Source organism: Hesperophylax consimilis, chromosome 17 (genome assembly GCF_061612785.1).
Source record: "Hesperophylax consimilis isolate HC1 chromosome 17, BYU_Hcon_1.0, whole genome shotgun sequence".
NCBI lineage: Eukaryota > Metazoa > Arthropoda > Insecta > Trichoptera > Limnephilidae > Hesperophylax > Hesperophylax consimilis.
The window spans coordinates 7,633,914-7,639,727 of NC_142852.1; the positions used below are offsets into that span (position 1 = coordinate 7,633,914).

General features: G+C 41.9%; 1 non-coding gene across 1 annotated transcript; it reads right to left on the reverse strand.

Annotated features, from left to right (window-relative positions):
• Positions 1 to 3,236: 3,236 nt before the first annotated feature.
• Positions 3,237 to 3,309, reverse strand: TRNAA-UGC (transfer RNA alanine (anticodon UGC)). Its single transcript has one exon. It is a non-coding gene; the product is annotated as a tRNA-Ala (tRNA).
• Positions 3,310 to 5,814: the final 2,505 nt, after the last annotated feature.

Here is a 5,814-nt window from a genome sequence, read left to right on the forward strand (position 1 = left end):
CCATCTGGACCACCACCTAGTGGACCATCTCCATCTGGACCTCCACCATCCGGACCATCTCCATCTGGACCACCACCATCCGGACCATCTCCATCTGGACCACCACCTAGTGGACCTTCTCCATCTGGACCTCCACCATCCGGACCATCTCCATCTGGCCCACCTCCTAGTGGACCTTCTCCATCTGGACCACCACCAAGTGGACCATCTCCATCTGGACCTCCACCATCCGGACCAAGCCCATCTGGCCCACCACCATCTGGACCTTCTCCATCTGGAACACCACCATCCGGACCAAGCCCATCTGGTCCACCACCATCTGGACCTTCTCCATCTGGACCACCACCTAGTGGACCATCTCCTTCAGGCCCACCTCCTAGTGGACCTTCTCCATCTGGACCTCCACCATCCGGACCATCTCCATCTGGACCACCAAGTGGTCCATCTCCATCTGGACCACCACCTAGTGGACCATCTCCATCTGGACCTCCACCATCCGGACCATCTCCATCTGGACCACCACCTAGTGGACCTTCTCCATCTGGACCTCCACCATCCGGACCATCTCCATCTGGGCCTCCACCATCCGGACCATCTCCATCTGGACCACCACCTAGTGGACCTTCTCCATCTGGACCACCACCTAGTGGACCTTCTCCATCTGGACCTCCACCATCCGGACCATCTCCATCTGGACCTCCACCATCCGGACCATCTCCATCTGGACCACCACCTAGTGGACCTTCTCCATCTGGACCTCCACCATCCGGACCATCTCCATCTGGCCCACCTCCTAGTGGACCTTCTCCATCTGGACCACCACCAAGTGGACCATCTCCATCTGGACCTCCACCATCCGGACCAAGCCCATCTGGCCCACCACCATCTGGACCTTCTCCATCTGGATCACCACCATCCGGACCAAGCCCATCTGGTCCACCACCATCTGGACCTTCTCCATCTGGACCACCACCATCTGGACCATCTCCTTCAGGCCCACCTCCTAGTGGACCTTCTCCATCTGGACCTCCACCATCCGGACCATCTCCATCTGGACCACCACCTAGTGGACCTTCTCCATCTGGACCTCCACCATCCGGACCATCTCCATCTGGACCTCCACCATCCGGACCATCTCCATCTGGCCCACCTCCTAGTGGACCTTCTCCATCTGGACCACCACCAAGTGGACCATCTCCATCTGGACCTCCACCATCCGGACCAAGCCCATCTGGCCCACCACCATCTGGACCTTCTCCATCTGGATCACCACCATCCGGACCAAGCCCATCTGGTCCACCACCATCTGGACCTTCTCCATCTGGACCACCACCATCCGGACCATCTCCTTCTGGCCCACCTCCTAGTGGACCTTCTCCATCTGGACCTCCACCCAGTGGACCATCTCCAAGTAGCCCTCTACCAAGTGGTATGTTTCTTACAAAAATAATGTTTAACTCACCATGACTACAAATCATTTACTTGTTTTGCCAAATTTCATACGTTTGTGGAATATCGGCACAAATTTATACATTCGAGAGATGAGAATTTGAACGGAGCGTGTCATCAATTTTGTTTGAAACTTGATAGATAATTTTTATTGCTATTTGTTTGGATTTGTAAAAAAATGTTTTCTTAAAAACCCACTACTTGTCCACAGAAACAGAAATAATAATAACAGAAATATACAGAAATAATAATTTCGGCAGTTGGATTTTTCAAAATGTTGAATTAATCTGTGCATTATTGATTTCGAGATTTGAGTTTGAATGGTATCAGGGCTATCGAACCGACAATTTCAAATTTTATTTAAAAATATCAAATTTTGAATTTTTCAATGATATCATAAATAATCATAATCTCTTGATTCTTACAGAATTCCGAATCTAAAATTAATACAATTTAAAAATCTGCGTACATTTAATGCCAAGAATACTTTATGAAATTTCGCTCATTTGACCTTTAAAACGTTCAGAAGTCTATTGTCAACATCTCCGAATAAAGTGACGCCAAAACCGGGGACCTTCACCAAGGTTGAAATTATAAAAAGGTTTCATTAAATATTAATGGTTGCTTCTTGCTTCTTTAGTCAACGTTTTGGAGCGCATTACATTGTCAATCAATAGATAAGATATTACCATATCTTCCCTGCCGACGGACACTGTTATGGTGTTCGAATCGTTGACTAGAGAATGAGGTAGGACAACACGGAATTATACCCCTAAAATGAACCACTATGATAGTGTTTTTCGTTCGAATCCTCACTTGTCGAGATTTCAATAAAATTTCCAACAGACATTAAAAATGTAAAACTAATTATTCAACCGATTAATTTTGTAATTATTGAGTGCACTTTTGAAGGCTTCACATAAATGCAGTATTCCAGTTTATATTACTTTATAATAATATCCATTGCCCACTTCACTTTAATATTCACTTTAATGTACCTGCCCGCTCCACACGCTCTTCTGTCCTGTTCAAAGTAGATCAATGTAAAATAAACTACAAAATTCTTGCTTGAACGGACTACGTTATTATGGTGAAAACGTTATATCAGAAGTGGATATTTTCAATTGCAAGCTTAACAAAAAAAAGTCTCTTACCTTTCGGTATGCCATGTGAAAAACAAAACTTTGAGTGTCAAGAGGAGAGACTGTGTAACCCCGAGCTTTAATGTAATTTTACTCATTTATTATAAATTATATTGCTAATTTTCTCAAATTGTTTTTAAAAAATAATTTTAAAAATATCGTTTAATTTTTTTTTACAGTTAATTTTTATTTATTAAAACATTTTTAATGGTTTTAGTTAGTAAAAAATATAAATATTTTTTTTTGAGGATATCGTACAAGGTAGGAGGCTGATTTGATTCAGTGTCCCGGCATTGTAGGAGGTTTTGGTTATAGTAACCATACTGACTTACTAAGTCGTAAAACGGTGCTTCCAAAATAACAAAAATCAAATTTATTTGGTGTCAAATTTTTATATGTAAAATATCATATCTATGAAAAATGCTTTTTTTCTATTCCACACATTTCATATGAAAATAATACAGTTATTAACATTATAATTCAATGTAAAGCAATGATGTGACATTCATACAATTATAACAATAACATTATTTTATTTTTGGAATAACTTGATGATTAAAGTCTCAAATTGTAATATTTAATAATTGAAGAAAATATTCGAGATTCCTAAACGAAATTTGAAACAGAAAAATTAGTAAAATATATTGTCACATCTAGGACTCGAACCTAGGACCCTTGCCTTGCAGGGGCACCGCTCTACCAACTGAGCTAATGGGACCCTATCTCCTTCGGTTATATTTAATTGTATCATACTTCGAATAAGAACTACTAATATGGTCTTCATTTTCTCACAGCACATTTTTATTAGCTGCTATCTTTATGTAAGATCGCAAGATTCAACCAGAACTAAATGAAATTTAGACAGTGTCTTAGATAAATATATCCTATTTTAATTTTAATGTGCGACATCTATTGACTTTTTATGAAAGTCTAGTATGAATAATTTATTCACTAATATTGTTTTCAATATTTAATAACATTATTTACCTAGTCCTAACAGCTCCCAACCGTCTGAAGCCAGAAAAACAGTGTTTCCCCAATCGGGGTATGTTATGGGGCTAAATGTATTGTGGAGGGGAAGAAGATAGGGAGGAGAAAGATGGGGAAGTTCTGGCTATTCACATTTGGTCACCAAACGTTTCAATTCTTAATAGCAGCCTTTCACCAGGGCAATACTGAGAGTATCTTCCACTCTGGAACGTGCCTCAAATATAGTATGTATATTGGTATATTTTAAAAATCGGTATCGCTTAATAATTAAATCATGTATAAAAATCAATTTTATCATTGTTTTGTATGTATTTTTGTTTAATTCAATCATCTCTTGGTTTTCAAAGTGGTCTTCCAGGTCAGAAAGATTTTCGCAAAATTATTTCAAAATCAAAATCAATATAACTTTGTTCTAAATTTTTTTCTTATTTTTTCATCTGATGGACCCATTTCCATCATCATGGACACAGCTAGTGAACACAGAAATATCACAACAACGAAATGAGCAGTACTTAACAAATAATCTAAGTATAACTAACAATATTTCGATTTGTTACTATGTGAGGCCCGCGAGCACTCGAACCACGTCTCCTTACTGTGTGAAACCCGCGAGCACATGAACAACGTTTCTTTACTGTGTGAAGCCAACCCGCGATCTTTCGATCAATATCTTTACTGTGTGAAGCCAACCCTTTGTTGATCAATATCTTTACTGTGTGAAGCCAACCCGCGATTTTTCGATCAATATCTTTACTGTGTGAAACCAGCCCGCGATCAGTCGACCAATGTCCTTATTGTGTGGAGCCAACCCGCGATCAGTCGACCAATGTCCTTACTGTGTGAAGCCAGCCCGCGATCAGTCGACCAATGTCCCTACTGCGTGAAACCAGCCCGCGATCAGTTGATGAATGTCCTAACTGTGTGAAAAAATACCAGATCTGTTAAGTCTCTATTTAAAATTAAACACGTAGGAGAAAGTATTTAGAAATTTTGGGTACCCCTCTCAGAAACGGGAGGGCTAAATAAGTATTTCTCTGATGTTTAAGAATGCTTTTCCGTTTCTGAAATTTAGAATTATTCTGTTGTAAATAGAATTTGTTTGACGTACATCTTGTCTTCTTTGGCCCAATGGTTATATCCTGTGTTATATCTATTATAAAATGATATCTTGTCTTAATTTCACACCATCAAATAACTACACCAGATAATAAATACCCCATAAAAATCCTTAAATTCAAAAGCAATATTTAAAAGAAAACATTTTCTCGTTAATTTAAATATTCATAAACATAATTTAAGGGTAAATTTCTACATTTTTTTTCTTATTATGTCTTAAAAGAGGAACTGCTACAATGAATCCATAATTAGTATTATTTTGGAAGTACAACACATATTCAAACTGATAAAAAATAAAGTGTTGAACTCCCGAAGAAAAATAAATAACAGTAATTAAAAAAAGTGTATTTGTTAACAGGTTCACCACCGTCAGGACCATCTCCATCCGGACCACCACCTAGTGGACCAAGCCCATCTGGACCACCACCAACCGGACCATCTCCATCTGGACCTCCACCATCGGGACCAAGCCCATCTGGACCACCTCCTAGTGGACCTTCTCCATCTGGACCACCACCATCCGGACCAAGCCCATCTGGACCACCTCCTAGTGGACCTTCTCCATCTGGACCTCCACCATCCGGACCATCTCCATCTGGACCACCACCTAGTGGGCCTACTCCATCTGGACCTCCACCATCTGGACCATCTCCATCTGGACCACCACCTAGTGGACCATCTCCATCTGGACCTCCACCATCCGGACCATCTCCATCTGGACCTCCACCATCCGGACCATCTCCATCTGGACCACCACCAAGTGGACCATCTCCATCTGGACCACCACCTAGTGGACCATCTCCATCTGGACCACCACCAAGTGGACCATCTCCATCTGGACCTCCACCATCCGGACCATCTCCATCTGGACCTCCACCATCCGGACCATCTCCATCTGGACCACCTCCTAGTGGACCATCTCCATCTGGACCTCCACCATCCGGACCATCTCCATCTGGACCTCCACCATCCGGACCATCTCCATCTGGACCACCACCAAGTGGACCATCTCCATCTGGACCACCACCTAGTGGACCATCTCCATCTGGACCACCACCAAGTGGACCATCTCCATCTGGACCTCCACCATCCGGACCATCTCCATCTGGACCTCCAC